We start from the raw sequence: 17817 nt of genomic DNA, 5'->3' as shown, positions 1-17817 counted from the left end.
CTTCTAAGAGAATGGCTCAGTCAAAGCACCTGTGTGTGCCACAGAGAGATCGTGATGCCTTTTTCTTCATGGAGAGGTCTTCTCGACCAGACCTTGGAACTGCAGGGCTGGTGCCGCCTGGGTTTGCACGTTGGAGGTGACCTGTTCCATCTTTGGGTGGCTCTTCCTGTCACCTTGCTGACGGCTCCCCATGGCTTCTGGCATTTGGTTCCAGTTCTTTCTCCCTGAAGCCATAGAGAATGAGCCTAATCTCTTCCCTGCATGACAGATCTTCAGGTACTGTTTTTAAAAATCAAATCTACAATGCCCTCAATTAGAAGATGTGCCATTATTTTATTTGTAAGAAAGAAAATAGGCCTTGTTACCACTTAACATTTTTATTTTATATTTACTGAGAGAATTCTTTAGAGTTTAGACTTGTGTTTTCATTCCATATCACTCTTGCATGTACAAAAACCCCCCAAAATAAATTGGCTATGGTATCTCTAAAACTTTTTCACTTTCGGAATCCACGTCTTCTGAATTACTGTTGGACTCAACAGTCACCAATGTGTTTTACATATATATTTTTACATAGTGTTATATTCTGGTAAAGTGATGTCTTTCTTAATCTTTTTTGTCTCTGGATTATTTTTTCTAACTGCTGGTACCCATTCTGTAAGTTTTGATGATGTTGCTTTCTCGACTTTTATCCGAAGGTCGCCACGGAGGGTTTTTAGTCAGTGACCAGGACTCACTCCTTTCTCAAATGGTCCTTCAATGCTTCAGCTTCTGAAATGTTGAAGGTGGCAGTTGTCTAGATATGTCAACAGTTAAATTTCCATATGACAATCTAAATGAGGCAGAACGCCAACTGTGCCACAGCTGCATCCTGGCCCAGGGAGATTGGTAGATGTTAGGGGATTATAGGATATCTTCTGCTTTCAGATATTTAGAAATGAAAAAAGTTGCATCTTCTAATTAGTGAAATAGGATATTGAAAGACAGCCCTTTTGTTCTCTCCTGAGACTTCTTCCAGATTAATGACCCATGACGTAGTCTCAGGTCTCTTTACCCTCCCTTGGTTCTCCTCTGAACAAGGCCAGTTTGTCCATATTCAAATACAGTGAGGGCAATGCCCGGACCATATGTGGTATTTGTGGTGCCACCACAGCAGAGAAAGGGGGCCATCGCCTCCCTAGTTCAGGTCATTCTACTCTTCTTCATGCAGCCCGAGATTGCATCAGCTTTTTTGGCAGCTACATCGTTTTTGCTGACATTATTGCTGACCAGATCTTTTTAACACACGGTGTAGTTAAGCTGCTTCTCCCCTGGCCTAGAATGTGTGTGGCTTTAGAATGTAAATGCAGAGCCTCTACTTTGTTCCCATCTGATGAGAACAACCATTCCTGTTACATTTGAACCTGTTAAATTCACTGCAACCCCCTTCTGTTGAACTCTCTCAGGATCCTATTTAAGTGTGTCTTCCATAGCATCACCCCAGTCACTGATAAAATGCTTCTCAGGAGAGAGGCCTCTGGCCTGTGCTGGAGTCCTCCTCTCAGGTGACACGATCTTTAATCCACTTACTTCGGGAAAGGTAGTCCCCTTGCCTAAGCACCTGCCCTTCTGCTTTTCTGACCTGTGACCAGATGCCTTCTTGAGTCTAGATGTGCCAAGTCTACTGCAGTTGTCTATCACCCATCAAGTACCCTGTCACAGTCAGAGTGAGCCCTCCTTGACGTTGCACGTTCGGCTCCCAGAGGGCTAGCTCCACAGATGCTCTCGGGTGTCCCCATGCTGCCCCGCAGAGATGCAGTAGGCAGTTCAGCAGTCTCATCTGCAAGAAGTTTCAGTGCTCTGGGCCAGGGGACTTGAAGTCATTGACGCTATCTAACTATGTTTTTTCTGAAAATCAAATTCCTCCCCCATCTCAGCTTCCAGTCTCATCTCGATGTTGGATCTTTACTCGTCAGGCTAAGAATAACTTTTTTTGACAATGGCCATGAAGCACCCAGAGTGGGAGCCTAGGCCCAATTTCCTAGGACCCTTTTTGCCTCTAGACCACTTGGCTTAAGACCAGGCCCCCGGGACATGTTGTGCAGCCTCAGCTGGGCTTGCTTCCTCTGGTTGACACTCTGGGATGGGTCCTGCATCACTGTCTCAGGGGCTTCTTTGGTTACATCTTTTCCTGGTGATGAGAAGGGGCTGCATTTTTTTTCCTATACCCACCTGAAGACATGCTCCCCAATTTTAGAGAGAGGGGAAGAAGAAACGGAGAGGGAGAAGGAGAGAAACATCAATCAGCTGCCCCCTCACCATGCGCTCCAAGCAGGGACAAAACCCACAACCCAGGCGCATGCCCTGACCAGAAATCAAACCTGTGACCCCTTGGCTGATGGTCTGATGCTTCCAACCAACTGAGCCACACTGGCCAGGGCTGAGACTGGGCTTCTTAACAAGGTTCTCCTGTGCCACCACATGGCTCCTATTCTGTACCACTTATAGAACAGTTATAGTGAGCCAGGACTGGGGTGAGGGCTTTGCAAATATTAACTCATTTAATCCTTGGGGCAACCCTACGAGTTAGATATTGTCATTAGCCCCATTTACCAACGAGGGAATTAAGACTCAGAGGGTTTAATTGACTTGCTCAAAATGTCATAGTGAGGAAAGGGAAAAGGGTGAATCAGAATCTAGTCAGTTTGCCCCTTAGTCCAGCTTTCAACCATTATAGTGAGTTTCCTGCCTCCTAAAAGTCCCTCTCTTCCCTACTCCTCCTCCTCCTTCTCCTCCTGCCTGTTCCTTCCATCCCCCTGCTTCTCACTCCTCCCCTCCCCCCAACTGTATGTCAGAGAGTCTGAATCATTTACTTCCTCAATCTCAGGTCCCAGAGACCTTCTGTTCTCCTAGCCATTTGTAGTCTGTTTTCTTAGAGCCCCAGGCACCAACTTCCCCTTCTTGGTCTCACAAATTTCAAAGGGAATGATTGCTTTTCCTCTAGAGTTACTTTCTGTGTGCTCCTGCTCACCACCCATTTGCCAGTGCAGTGGGAATTGGGTTAGTTCTGTTTCCAAGGACGCTACCTCCGCCTTCTGGAAGATGAAATGCTCAGCAAGGCCAGTCAGAGCGTTTAGCCAGTGCGGCTTCCACAGCTGTCAGAGCTTTTCTCTGCTTGGCCTGGGGTCTGGGTCAGCAGCAAGCCAGTGGTGTCTGTGGTGACTTTACCTTTCTGCCTCAGTTCTCTCTTCACCTGTGCATTCTCCAGAATTCCTCCCCTCTCCTGGTCTCCTGGGCTTGCACACAGACGCACATCTTTTCTGTTCGGTAGGCACTCCATCTCCCACTCTGTTCCAAGTTGTTCCTTTAGCAGATACAGCAGGTCTCAGAGAAGTGTGTGTAAGTAAAGAAGATACACAGTTGTATTTGCGTGTATATACGTGAGCATGGTCAGGGACAAGACGAGCAACTGTACCTGTTTCAGAGAGGGGACGGACTGGGGAGACGGGGCACACATCCTATGGAGGGACACATTTCCTGTGTACGACTGTGCTTTGTGATTTTTGATCCCAGTGACTGTATTTCCTTTCAAATTTTTAAAAAGCCTAGCTAATCCTCAAGTCCTGATTGGGGAACTGTGGAAAAAAGTATGACTCACCTGGTTGAGTCATCGCTCTGCCTCCTGATGCTACAGGGACCTCAGTGCTCAGTTGTGAACAGGGACAGCGGACCTACCTCGCAGTGGGGACACACGGAGACCCTCCTCTAGAGCCTGCATGGCTGCACCCATGGAGCCTCTGCAGAGAGCAGGGCCCCCTCCTTCATTCCTGACCCATCTCTCCGAAGCTCAGAAGTAACTTGAGATTTTGCTAGCTTCTGTGGTAATCTCAGTTTACTTAAAGCTGGGGCACCGAACACTTACACCATGGTTCCCCCCACCCCCTCTGTTGGACTCCGGTATTTAAGGAAATTGAGACACTCTGAATGTCTGGGTTTGCCTGGAACAACGATGTCCTTCTCTTTTCCACACCTGTGGACTTGACAGATCATTTCTTTCCCAGTCATGCCAGTCTGCTCAGCACAGGGGAGTGCCACTAGAATGGGTCTAGCACCCTGGAAGCACAAGCCCGCCATGCCTGGCTCTGCAGATCACTGAAGCCAGAGCAGGCCCTGAAGAAAAAATTCAGGGCATTGGGAGAAGCCAGTCCAGGTACCTATAATTGAGGAAGTGACCCATTTAGGAAGGTGACTTGTTTACCTCGGGCAGTTAATCGAGAAGTGTACATTGAGCACCTACTGTGCTCTGCACTATGGGGATGACAATGTGGCTAAGACCCAGTCTTTCCACCCAAAGCATTCATAATGTGCTTAGGAAAACAAGACACGTGTGTTTTAAAAAAATTAAGTAACAGGAGATTTTGGTAACAGTTCAGCTCAGTCATAGAAGTCAAGTCACAAGGTAGTTCATAACTAATTTCTATATGAGTGGTTGAGACAGCATTGGGTGTGCGAAATGTTTTCTAGGGGCTGGAGAGGGCCTGGAAAGCTTCCTGGAGGAGGAGGAGGGGAAAGAAAGAGGAGGAGGGTACGTTTGACCTGGATCTTGAAGTACAGTTGAAGGGCAGATGGATAAGTAGGAGAAAGAAGAGCACCTCTAGTGGGCATCAAGGTCAGAGGAAATGGGAAACGGCCTGGTTTGAAGGTGGGTAGAGGGAGCTGAGGCCAGGCAGGCGAATTTAGGACTGAGGCAGATGTCCTTTACTACAGAGAGCCAGAGTTGTGTGTGTGTGTGTGTGTGTGTGTGTGTGTGTAAGTGTAAGTTTAGAACAGAGATGGGAGGATAAGGGCCCAGAGTCACACAGAGAACTCTTAGTGTGAATCCTAGGGAGGATGGGCAAGAAAGGGTTTGGCCTCCAGGCATTTTAATCAAGGCATCTCCATCCTGTCCTCTAGAAATGTCCTCAGGAGCAGAGAAGGAGGCCAGAAGCATACCGGCCAGTCCCCATTGTTCTGTTGGGACATTTTCTTCTCAGGCATTTTAAATACTTATTCATTCATTCAGCAGGTATTTGTGATTCTTACTGTGTGCCAGAACCTGTTCTAGGTGCTGTGGTTGCAGCAGAGGAAAAGAAAACCTGGGTAAAATGCCCTGTCGTGTGGAGAGGGAGACAACGAACACATAAGTGCAATGTAAGAGGGCAGGTGGTGAGAGGTGGGTGAAGAACACTACTACAGGGAAGGAGACAGGCTGTGCTGGGTGGGGTGGAGGGAAGCAGTTGTGGGGGGAGGGCTGTAGTTTCCTGACCATGGGGTGGTCAGGAAGGGCCTCACCGTCTCAGCCTGTCGCTGTGACTTGTGGGCCAGCAATTCTGGGGCCAAGGGAGGGAGGCCAGTTAGTGCAGGGATCTTGAGTCCCCAGGAGATTCTCTTCAACCCATTGGGTCTTCAGCTCTAGGCAACCGGGAGCCTTTGAGTGTTCTTGAGCAGAGGAGCATCATGTATGGGAAGATGTTCCTAGCAACTCTGTAGAGGGTAGAATGTAGGGGGTGAGGCTAAGGTCCCAGGACGAGATGACCAGGGCTTTAAAAAGCCCATTGGTTTGACACTTCCTGCCCAGGTGTGGTGGCGTAGGGCTGGGGGTGGGAGCAGATCGTGCAGAAAGGGAATGAGGGCAGGCCTTGGGCTGGAGGCGGCTTGACAAGCAGTGCTCTGGAGTTCTTAGAGTCTGGGGCTTGGGGGTCAGCTAAACATTGTCGCTGTGACTTTTCTTTCATTATTTTAGTAGAGCACAGTGCTTCAGAATGTGGGCGCTGGGTCTGAATCCGGGCTAAGTAACCTTGGGCAGATTACCTAAGCTCTCTGTGCCTCAAGCCCTGCATCTGAACGTACATGACAAAATAATACTTAGCTTATAGGCCTGTTTTTGTGAGGATAAAATAGGATGCTGAATGTAGAATGCTTAGAACAGTACCTGGCGCGTAGTGAGGGCCTAGCAAATATTAGCTTGTGTGACCGTCCCTCTCTGTCTCTCTGTCTCTGTCTGTCTCTCTGCATACATATGTGTGTGTGAGTAAAACTAACATGTTGGACATAACTCTTTCCATTGTCTCGAAACTAAGTCAAATGAAGAAAATGGTGCTTTTACGGATTAAATGAGGTAATGCATGTAGTGGGTCCACCTCAGTGGCAGATGAATACTAGTGAAAAGCACTATCACCACCAAATATTCTCACAAAGAAAATTCTTTGGAAAGTCATCTGATCCAACCACTATTTATGGAGCCTCTGGTGTGCCAGGTGCTACACTGGACGTGTTATCTCCTTTTATCTTTGTGCAAGATAAGTGCTGTTAACCACATCCCACAGATGAGGAAGCTGAGGCTCAGAGAAGCTAACATTTGCCTGAGGTCACACAGCCACTGCTAGCAAAGTGGAGGTTTGAGAGTAGTTTTTCTTTTAACATCGAACTACCTTTTATAGTAAGAACAACTATTCCATGAATGATCTATATGTAAATGTACATCCACAAATAGGTTCTTACATCAGACTCCCTTGGGATTTGGTGCCCACACAGAGTCTTGGGAGTGAGGAGGCATGGCCTACTTTCAGGACAGACCCAGGCAGTGTCAGAGGGGAGACCTGGGCCAGCAGTCAGCCACCCATGGGCAGGAGAGGCTGCGGGTGAGTCAGCGCTGCCCTCAGTGACTCATCCCCGCGGGCCTCATCACCGCCTGTCAGTCACACAGAGTCTGTCTGAGACCTGTGTTGGTTGACCCAGAACCTAAGGTGCTGGAGGAGCAGAGCCTGGTGGGTTCAGACGCCAACTCTACCATGTCCCAGGTGTGTAAGGCCAACACGGGAGTGAACTTCTTTGTGCTTCAGCTTTGCCATCTGTAAACCCAATCCCTGGGTTTCATGAGAATTAAATGGGAACGGACCTTCTAAGTACTTAGACCTGCCTGGCCTATGGCAAGCACTCAGAGTTGTTATGCTAATAATCATTATATCATAATATTATTATAAAAGCCCCCCCTGACCTGTGAGGCCAGAATAAAGTATCCCGTCCTCTCTGCACAGTTCCTCCAATAATACATTTTGTTTTGCCTTATCACAGAAATGTGGGTGGAGCTCTCCCCTTACCAGGCTGAATGCTTGAGATCAGGGACATAAATAGGTCTCAATCATGGCTTTTTATGTCCCTTGAGACTTGTGTCTGGTCTTAGAAGGTGTTGAAGGCAGTTCAACAAATGGAATAGATTCCTAGTTCCCCTTTCCCCTTGAAGTCACATATTCTGACCTGAGTTCCCCACCTGCCAGGATTATGGAAAATGCCTGATGTTTCTAAGGGTGCTTTCCAGTTTGCAAAGCCCATTCACACTCTTATTGCACTCAGTCTTCACAACCATTTTGTGTGGGACATTGGCAATTATCCCCATTTAATAGGTGAGGAGACTGAGGCTCCACAGAGTCAAGTAGTTTGCCCACAGACTCATGGGTGCAAGGTCATGAACAGGCACCCCCTCCTCCACCTCCGCCATCCATCCCAGGATGCAGTGGTCTGGAGGTTCAGACGACCATCCTGCCAAAGCCTTTCCATCATTTCCCCTCCATCCTCCTGCAGAGGGTTGGGCAGAGCCCCTGTGAGCAACAGACTTTTATACAGTCCTGCTTTTATCCTCCTCCCGCCTCCAGGTCCTGCTACTTCCAAAAAAGCACATGATGGTGGGCTTGAGCTGAGCCAATGATCAGAGTTGCTAAAATCATCTCTACTCACATTTTCCCTTCTCCATGGGCCTGAGGCCTAGACTGGGACTCTGTGATCTGGGCTTGGTGGGGAGTAGAGACAGTGTAGCTTTAAGCATCTGGAGCAGCGTTTGAACACAGTGGTGCCCAGGGGAACCTGCAGTTGGAAGTGGAGGAGGCTGGCACGCACACCGTCAGCCAGGAGGAGGGCAGGTACTAGGTGTGGGGCCCTGAACTATGTCCAGGGTGCCAGGGGCTGCTGGGGGGCCAAAGCAGAGACTTCAGGGGGGATACTTCCTCTGCAGGAGACAAACAGGCAGATGATCCCTCCAGCTAAGGTGGGACTAAACCCCAGGCTCCAGGACAGACTCTACTCCAGATTTTCAAACTCCAGAGTAGTTTCTTAAGTGGAAGAATCTTCTCTGAAGTTCAGCTCAACAAGAGGGCATTGAGGAGGTACCTCCAGTGCAGGGGTGAGGAATGTGAGAGAGGAACCTGGACCTGAGGAGCTCATGTCCTAAGGCCTCATTTTTACTTTTTTTTTTTTTCTCCCGGGAGCCTTGAATACCAGGGTGGTGATGGTGATACTATGTACACAGGAGAGCATGCAGATTCCTGGCATCCTGACGCATGGGCTAGAATCTGGGCCTGGCATGTCAGCACAGCAGTGCAGGCAGGGGGCTGGCTAAACCCTCTGCTTGTCCAGTTGGGTTCAGAGCTCGCTGTGGGAAGAAAGGGGCTATTGGGTCTTTACAGCCACGGTTCTCAATTCCCTCTGTGGTTATTGCATGACCAAAGGAGCAGACACAGTAGCATCTCTGGGGTGTGGGTGAGAAAGACCGCAGGTAGAATGGCCCCCAAGATAAGGGTTTAGGGGGCCCATCCATCACTCAGGCCAGCCCCCTTCTCTCCTCCTCCAGCCTGGCCAGTCTCAGTCTGCCTGCCTGGGTCATCCCTGCCTCCAGTCCTTTTCTTCGTTTCTTCCATATGCAGTGCTTTCCTTTTTCTCTTTTGTCTTTATCCATCTTCACCATTAAGACTGAGATTCAGCCCTTCCTGCTTCTGAAACGCTTCTGAAAGTCTCTCAGCCAAAACTCCCCCTCTTTTTCCCATATGCCTCCTGGGTGGAGAGCCAGCAGCCCCCAGCTCGGCATTTACATATTACATAATGGGTTTGGAGCGCCTACCAGGCAGCGGGCGGTGGAGCAGAGACTAGGACTGTGGAGTCTCACTAGCCTGGGTGTACTTTCTAGCTCTGATTCTTATGAGCTGTGTAACTTTGGGGAGGTGATTGGATTTCCCTGAGCCTCAATTTCCTCACTTGAACTTGAGGACCCCTACCCTTCCCTACCTCACAGGGGAGTTGTAAGGATCAGGTGGAATAATCCATGCAATGCACTTAATGTGCAGTTCCTAGCTCCCAGTAAACAGCCACCATGCCTGCCGTGACTATTCTTTGACATGTATTGTCTATTTAATCTACACCTTGGCTTGATAAGGTACACATCATCCCCCAAAGGGGAGCAAATGAGCCTTGGTGCAGAAAGGACACATCCAAGGTCTCAGGACGCTGGAGGCAGCGGGGCTGGCCGGCCCTGAGGTAGCGCTCTGTTTCCTACTGCCTCTGCTTCCCAAGCCAGGCCTCTGTTCCCCATGCTTTTCCGTGTTCTTCGCAGTCCTCATCAGGGCACTCGGCAGATGCTTAGAGAATGATCTTTCCTGGCTGGTTGAAGGAGAACCAGGTTCGGGGGGAGGCGGTACAGGAAAAGGGACCCCTTGAGCATTCCATCCCCTTTCAGATTTCAAGCTGCTCAGCTTGCCCACGGCTCCCTGCCAGAGCCTCGGGCATACTCCAGCACCAGGCAGTGCTGGAGAGCATGGCACCAGCCTCGCACCCAGCCAGGTCACGTGAAGCCAGGTTGTGCTCTGAGGGGAAACCAGCCAGTTCCTTTTTATTTCTTTCTTTCTTTTCAAATAGCAGAGCATGGAGTTATGAAGAAAGAAAGAAAAGCAAGGGAAATACCTGTCTGAATAATCCCCTGTGACCATGCAGCCTTGGCCTGAACCTGGTTGCTGGGAAACAAAGAGAAGAGCCACTAGCTGGCAGGCAGCCTCTGGGCAGCGTGTGGCATTGTGTGTGTCCTGTGGGGTCATTGGGCGAGGCCGCTTTGAAATGGCTCACTGAACTGCCCCTGCCCCCCGCAGGGGCGGCCTGCACCCTGCTAAGGGTGGCTGCTCTCGACATGATTGATTGCAGTCGGGGAGATTTTCCCGTCATTTCAGATTGTGGTTTCCAGTTTTTCCCCAGCAAACGTTGGAAGCTGCCACTTTCTTCTCCAGCTGAGTCTCCTTTGGTGCGGGCTGAGTGTGTGTCCGCAGCATCCCCACCCCACTGGTTATTCAGCTTACACCTGGGCAGACCTCGGTGTGGCCCCTGGGACACGTGGAAGGAGATGGCCGTGTGAGCTCATTCGTGTGTTTACCCCACGCCTAAGGCTGCAGGAGAGGGAGGCCATCATTGTGGTTTGGTTCTTTGTTTTGGTCGCCAGGCCAGGGGTTTGTTTTTGTTTGTTTCTCTAAAATCCTTTAAACACATCTGAAGGTAGAGCTCCTTTTCCTGGAGGGAATTGAGAGGGTGCTGTTAGAAGGCCTGGGGGTATAGTAATAGACCACTTTTGGGTGGTGGCCCAGAAAGAGGAGGAAATGAGACAAAGCAAAGATGACTTTGTTTAGCACAAGGCTACGTGTCAGGCATTGTCGTTGTACCTGTTAAGTCAGAATCTTTTGGTTAAGCTTCCGAGAAAGAAACAAAAACAAAAACAAACAAAAACCTCCGCAAAATCTCCCCACGGGATTCTGACAGGCACGTCCAGTTCAATGCCACCTCATTAACATCTTGTGCTGACACTCTCAGAGATAAAATAACCAATATCCAGACAATGCCCAATGTCCGTGCCCAAGGATGCACTGTGGGTATCTGCAGAGCTTCCTCAAGGCAACCCCTGCCCTCTGGGTAGGGTGGAGGGGCCCGTTGTAGATGGGGGGCAGCAGACATGCTGTGTGAGGAGGAGGCCCCCGGCTCAGGGATCAGTGTGCTGAGGAGACAGCATGACAGGTAGGCACGTATTGGTTTTTAGCGGTGTGACCTTGCAAGTTAGGTATTGAGCACTCCGAGCCTGTTTCCTCAACCAGAAAATGGGCTGGCTGAACCTCTAGCTCCTAGGGCTGTGCTGAAGGTGAGGTGCAGTGGGAGATCCGATGATACACATTTAAGGGCTCAGGCAAGGTAATTTCTCTTCCCTTACCCACTGTCCTCCCACAGGATTTTTTCCCTGTGCCACTGTGAACCAGCGAAATCGGCTCCAGTCTCCTTTCAATTCTTCCCCTCTCCTAGTTCCTGTGGCAAGGGGAGTCACATCTGGGGCTGGTTTTCCAGCCGGGGATCGCGGAACTGGGCTGTTCACTGTTTTGGTTCCGACATCTTCTTCTCCCAGAATGGGCATGGGTCCAAGGGCTTGAAGTGACCTCCTTTCACTTCAGTTTGTAGAGACACCTTGCTGCACATGTTGGCTTTTCCCTGGCTGCCTGGGTCTCCCTGCTCGTGCAGCTGGCATGTCTTCCTGGCTGGCATTTAGTGATGGTGAAGCATCCAGTCAATCCAGTCATTGAGTGCTCTTGTTGGTGGGGACTCTTTTGGTTGCACGTGACAGGAACCCAACTTGAGTGAGCTTAAGCAAAAATGAGGTACCATGGAATGTTCTCAGGGAGGCTCAAAAGAGGCCTCCCCTAGAGTTTCACCCCAGGAAGAGAACTGGTGACCTCAGCATACCCGGAAACAGCAGTCGCTGCTCAGTGGCCTGGGGTTGCCAAGAGCTCCCAGCTGACCCCCCATGGCCCTCCATGCAGTCCAATCCAGGCCTCCCCTAGGATTTTTCAGAGTGAAACTTTTCCCGGAGTGGAGCACGTGCCTACCCTTTGTACCCATGAGTGTGGCCAAGGAGGAAAGATACTCCGATGAACCTACCTTGAGTCCCATGTCTACGTTTTTGTCTGGGGAGTGGAAGATGGGGTGAAATCTGTTGTCAGAACAAAGGGAGAAGGATACTAATACTGTTAATAAGTAAGAATAATACTAACTTTTATTGAGGGCTTACTTTGTGCCAGACATTATTCTACACTCTTTGCTTAAATAACTCATTTCATCTTCACAATCAAACCCCATTTTACATACCAGGAAAATGAGGCACAGAGAGGTTAAGCAATTTGCCAGAGGCCACATAGCTAGCTCATAGGAGAGCTGGGACTAAACCCAAGCAGAGGACTCCAGATGTGGTCTTAGCCACCCACTCTGATGCAGACAGTAACAACATGTGTCAGCTCCAAGCACTTCCTCTGAACTACACACCGGGCTATGTCCTTTACAGCATTATCTCATTTCATCTTCAGAACAGCCCTGTGGAGTAGGCGCTAACATCCATACTTTTAGGTAAGAAATTGAGGCTCATGTGGATTATGTGACTTATCCAGGGGTCAGCTGACTCACTTAAAGGGACAGAGCTGGGATAGGAAGCCGGGTTTGTCTAAATCCAGGGCTTGAACTCAGGACCACTTCAGTGGGTAGCTTTTGCATTCAGACCCTTCTCTTGCTCTATCAGAAGCACGCCTGGTGACTGTGACGAAGACCAGACTTGACTTAGCATCTGCACCTTCATCCTCTCTGGGGGACTGGGGTGTGGAGACCTCTGCTTGGTGCACGCTGCTGAGGGGCTGGTTTTGTGGTTCTGAGCTGGTCTTGGTGTGTTTCACACTAACTCACACCAGGGGGTCCTGAATAAGCCTTCAGTGCATCTAAGTTCTGGATTTCTTCATTTCTCCATGCATCAAATATCAGCGAAGTGCCCAGTAGGTTCCAGGCCCTGTTCCAAGTGCTTGGGGTCCCTTAGTGAAGACCTCCCCTTGATGGAGGTAGGCTCAGAGAACAGCAGAGAGGAAGGTCCTGGTCCCCCCCAAATTGCTATGTTCCTCGAGATCCCTGAGGCCACTCAAGCTCACAGAAAACCTTTCCTGCACTGTCCAAGTCAGGCCCACAGGGGCCTGGAGACCTCATGCTCCTTCACTGGGGGCTGGCATGATAGCAAGTCCAAGAGGGGAAATTTGTTTCTTCATTCTCATTTATTACAAAGGGGAACATTGTGTTGGGGAGCGAGCATGGGCAGGGACTCAGGACCACTCAGCCATGAGTCCCAGGCTGCTGTGGTCAGCGCTGAGTGAGTCTCCAGGTGAGGAGGCACTTGGTTGTACCATGCCTCAGTCTCCCCCCTGTGACATGACTTTACTACCTGACCTATCGGGTTGCTGGGAAGAGTATCTGAAATAGCAAGTGCTGACCACCCATTGCAATGCCTGCACAAGGATTAACCCCTCTCCTTCCTTAAAGGACTAGTTTTGTGGATGTCTCTAAAAGTCGGGGCTCATGGAGGGGGACAGCTATAAGGGATCCTTGGTGAGGAAATCACTAATTAGGTCAAGCTTCCCATTTTACAGATGAAGAAACTGAGGCTCCTCTAGGGGAGGGAGGGTGCTGGGCTCTAGGACCCTCCGGTTTAGTGGAATTAAAGGGATCTCGAAGCACGTTTGGCTGTTGGTCAGACAGAAGCTGTGAGTTGGTACTTGGAGTGGCTAGATCACAGTGTGATCAGGCCTGTGTGGGAGTCTGACTGGTGGTCAGCACCTGTAGGCTGGTCCAGAAATGCCCATCTGCACCTACCAGGCAGCCAACCCACGCAGAACCTCAGAGAGCTCCCGCTTCCCTGCTGCAGGTCCTACCAGCGCCCCTGGGTGGGTAGGGGCTTCCATTCCTGAGATCCAGGGAGCACGGGGAGGTCCCTGGTTCTTGAACCTGGTAAGACCAATGATGTCCAGCTCTCCCACCCACTCTACCCAGAAGCTTCCCTTGAGAAGCAGAGGGCAGAGAAGTGGAGACCTCCAGCCTCTCTGACTTCTGGCTACAGGTGACTACCCAGAGCCTGCAGCTCAGGCAGATAGAATGTGGCCAAGGCGGGCCAGCCTGTTTGTCAACTGCCATGGGCTGGGGAGGAGTGGCTTGATAATGATGATGATGAGAGATGATGGCAGCTTCTGCCCAGGTGGAGGTCCTCAAAGCCTGCCAGGCTGCTCACGGGGTGTGTGGGCCCATTACAGCTGCAGTAGCACACCTCATACCTGGGTCAGGCAAGGCCCGGGCTCTAGTGCCGCCATTCCAGGGGGCCTGCTGCTCTCCAAGCATGCGTTCCTGTGTGTGAGGAGCCCCCGAGATAAAGCAGGTCTAGTCTCTAACAGTGCTCGTTCCACGTGTGGCCAGTGCTCAGGAAGTGGTAGCTTCTCTGCCACGAATGGTCTGAGAATTCTGAACAGTGAGTCCCAAGCCCTGGGCTTTAAACACAGATCTTTGTGTATTAGTGAAAACACATGTGTTTTGTGGTCGCATAGGCCCACCACCCTGCTGAACAAGAGTGCGTATGTCCCAGGAGCGTGGGTGTTACCTCTTGCAGATCTCACATTGCACGTCTGTGTGAGCTTCTGTCTTCCTAAGGCCACCTCTTTCTCCCAAATTTAGAATTGTGAAAGTACATCCTTAGAAATGATCAGGGTCGGGCCTGGTTAGTACTTGGATGGGAGAAATGCCTTGTGACTCTGGGTTCCCTTTTCCAAACAGGTGCAGAAGCATTTTCTGCAGAAGCAGTAGATGTAACTAAATCATTTGGGTGTTCATCAGAAGCCAAAATAATAATAATTTGTTTAGGAACTCAGCCACGATCAGATGGCCCACTTGTATGACTTCCTAGTATATTCAGTGTTTTGGACATTGGCACCATAGGAAATGTGACACATTTCACATTGGTGACTCGTTATGAGGTGTTTTTCACTTGAGTAAATCAGCTGGATTTACTTTTATCATGTCCAAGGCTTAGAAATTCTGGCATTTTCTGATTCTCCTGAAGTGCTCCCTTTCTCAGCAAGCCTTTGTGTGGAGGTGTGAGAAGCCTGGAGGGTCCCCAGACAGTGGCAGGCGATAGAATCTGTTTGACCGTCTCACAATCCTTTTCTTCACATACAAGATCAGGAGCACTGAGAGTCTCTGTGCATTTCCTCCTGTTGGGAAAAGTGTTACAAAGGGGCCAAGCACACAAGGATACGGGCCCTCTTGGCGGGGAGAAGATGGGAAGGTGTAATGTAAGATAACGTAATGCTCATTGTGGGGCTCTTCTTTTCAAAGGAGCATGGCAGTCTGTGCAAGGCTCGTCCTGGAAGGAAGCAACTTCAGTCACTGCGATGCCTAAGAATCAAGTGAGTATAAGTCACAATGGTGGGTCTCCATCGAGTGGCTCCTGCGGGCTGGCTTCAGGCTTTGGAAAGTGTAGGGGCGCTTGTTGCACTCTTCCTACACGCCCAAGTCAATGTGAAAAACAATGGCTAGTGAAAGCTCTCTGCCTTCAACCTGTGCAAGGAGGTTGTCGGAGGAGGGAGGCAGGGACAGAGTCCGAGATGTATTTGGGCACATGAAAGACCTGTCTAACTCAGTGGACTTTGGGCAACCTCTGCCCCCTCTTTCCTAAGTAAGCCCAGCAGCTCAGCCGTCCTGACTCTGGTCCAAGCTCTGACGATGCTTCAGTCTGCTGCTGGCCCTGATGGGTGCCAAGGCAAGAATCTGGCTGGGCAGCTTCTGTAGGGAGTGCCATCAGAGCACTGTAGACCATTTGTCCAAGATTTAAAAATGTGATTGCAGCATCTTCCTCTGCTTGGGTTTCATTCTGGGGAGAACAAACCTGTTTACATCTTTATGTAGGTTCTGCAGGTCCATGGAGGCTTAGGGTCTAAAAGGCTAAGGTATAGGCAGAAATCAATAATGATGTGTTTTTCACATAGTCACCCTCATGAACTGTTATTGTCAGAGCCTTCCCACTCTTCTCTCCAGCCCCACTCCATCCCCCTGCTCTGTCCTCGGCAATGCTGCCAGCGACCTCCCTCGAAGACCTGTCTGACTAGCCCTCTGCTGTTGGCCTTCGAGGCCTCCTCCAGTCAGGCCTCAGCCTTTACAGTCCAGCCTTGTTTTCTGCCTCCCGTCTTTGTCTGCCTTGGCTCCAGGCCACCAACTCCTGGAACAGATCTCCGCTGCTGGGACACACTGTTCCCTCTGAGAAGCTTCCCTCACTCCCCCAGGCAAAGGTGGCACCTCTTCCTCTTCTACACTCACATAGTACTTTGTTCAGACCTCAAGTACATCACTGGCTGAGGTAAGGTTGGTTCCCTCATCCATCTCACCCACCAGGTATGAGTGCCTTAGGGCACACACCTGCCCTCCAACCTTCCCATCTGAGCCGAGGAACACCTCCAGTGTTTCGGCACTGGGCACCTGGCAGGGGGCAACAGCTGTTAACTCAAGGAGTTCAAAGCCTGAGGTTTCTTCAGGGCTCACAATTGACAAAGTTCTATCTCGGGGTCTTATGGGAGCCTTGCACCCTGGGGAGGGAGGTCATATCATTCTCATTGTTTTATAGACGTGGAGACTGAAGTCTGAGCAGTCAGCTAACTCGCCCCAGGCTGTAGCTTAATAAGGACCAGGACCCACGTCTCCTGTGGTCCAGGCTAGTCTGGTTTCTGTAATACCAAATTTTATAATTATAATTATAAAAGAACCCAAGAGATAATTTAGAACAAACCCCTCATTACTGGATAGGTAAACTGAGGCCTGGCCTGAAGATGCTTTCTCAAGATTACATAACTAACTGGTACCAAATGGAGAACAGGACTGCAGATTCTGGTCTTCTAGCCTAGCATTCTTTCCACTGCTCCCTACCCCTCCTCTGCCTCCCTCCTGTATACAGCCACCAGAGAACATTTGTGGACCATCATTCTGCATGGACAGGAGGGTGAAGAACTTAATGACCACCCTGAGTTAGAGGGAATGTAGAAATGCATAAAACTGGCCCTGCCCTCCAAGAGCTTCCATGGAGATGTGAGACCAGGGCAGGACCTTGGTAGAAGGAGGAAGGAGAGGAGAGTGTGAGGGGAGAGCCTCAGGGTCTAACCCATGAGGCAGGAGCCTGATGCTGGCCCCAGGGGAGGGGCAACAGGAGGGCACATCTGGGCATTTAGAGACTGGCCTGGCGGGCACAGAGGATCCATGGGGGTGAGGAGTCCATGTTGAGAATCCTGATCAGCAGAATGAGGCTGGGTGACTGGACCAAGGGGAAAGCTGCCATAGCAACGCTGACTCTTAGCGTCTGAGCAAAGAGGTCCTGCTTAGCCAGTCTGCTGTGGCCGGAGAATCCCTCCTGGTTCCTGGAGAAACGCAGTGTAGAGTATGTCCACAGAGCAGGGTCGGACAATGGACAGTGAATCCCATCATTGTCTGAAATGTGTAGGAGGGAGGAGGTGTGAGCATTTCTGGCTGGTTTATACCTTTTGTGCTCAAGTGAATTTTTGTTTTGTTATTTTGATCAATTACACTTCCAGTTGGTCTCCCCCACCCCTTGAAAAACCATCTCAGGGCTCTCCTGGGTCATTTGCTCAGTCCAGGCTTGATACAGAACCAGGTAGCTGCTGGCTACTCTGCCCCTTCTTGGGCATACAGACTGAGGGGCTGGGACTGACTGCAGGCTCCATCCCAGCTGGCAGGTTGAAACATACAATTTGCCCAAATTACAGAGAATGTGATGTTTTCCTAATAGGTACCTTGGATTATTTTCCAAACATGATCAGGTTATAAACATCTAAACTTCTAGGGCAGGGAAAGTGTGTGGTGTTATATCATTATTGTTTATACCTTAGGTTTACGTTGCAATTTACATTTATAAAGATCATTTCGTCTCATAACAAGGCAGGTAGATTTACTCCCATTTCACAGGTGAGAAATTTGACTTAGGCTGTAACCTGCCCAGGGTGAGGTAACTGCCTAAGGCCTGAGATGGGACACAGCTCAGGCCTCCTGTTTTATAAATTCAATGCTCTTTCTACTCTACTATGCTCCAGCCACATGTAAATCCCTGGAGGGTGTAGGACCTAAGAGGAGCTCAGTAAATATTTGTTGAATGAG

At 49.9% G+C, this 17817-nt stretch overlaps 1 protein-coding gene across 13 annotated transcripts in view; it reads left to right on the top strand.

Moving 5' to 3' along the window:
* The window catches only part of MICAL2 (microtubule associated monooxygenase, calponin and LIM domain containing 2), a 214867-nt gene that overhangs the window by 12423 nt on the left and 184627 nt on the right, over nucleotides 1-17817 (top strand). For 12 of the 13 annotated variants that reach the window (XM_045194029.3, XM_045194032.3, XM_045194034.3 and 9 more), the window contains one exon: nucleotides 14998-15068. The exons of the other annotated variant lie outside the window; for it this stretch is intronic. The gene's annotated coding sequence lies outside the window, so the exon portion shown is untranslated. The remainder of the gene's footprint in view (nucleotides 1-14997; nucleotides 15069-17817) is intronic. 13 annotated transcript variants of the gene reach the window in all.

The sequence above is a fragment of the Desmodus rotundus genome, chromosome 5 (assembly GCF_022682495.2).
Source record: "Desmodus rotundus isolate HL8 chromosome 5, HLdesRot8A.1, whole genome shotgun sequence".
Taxonomy (NCBI): domain Eukaryota; kingdom Metazoa; phylum Chordata; class Mammalia; order Chiroptera; family Phyllostomidae; genus Desmodus; species Desmodus rotundus.
The sequence above is the reverse complement of the archived record's forward strand: the minus strand, read 5'-3'. Positions and strand labels throughout refer to the sequence as shown.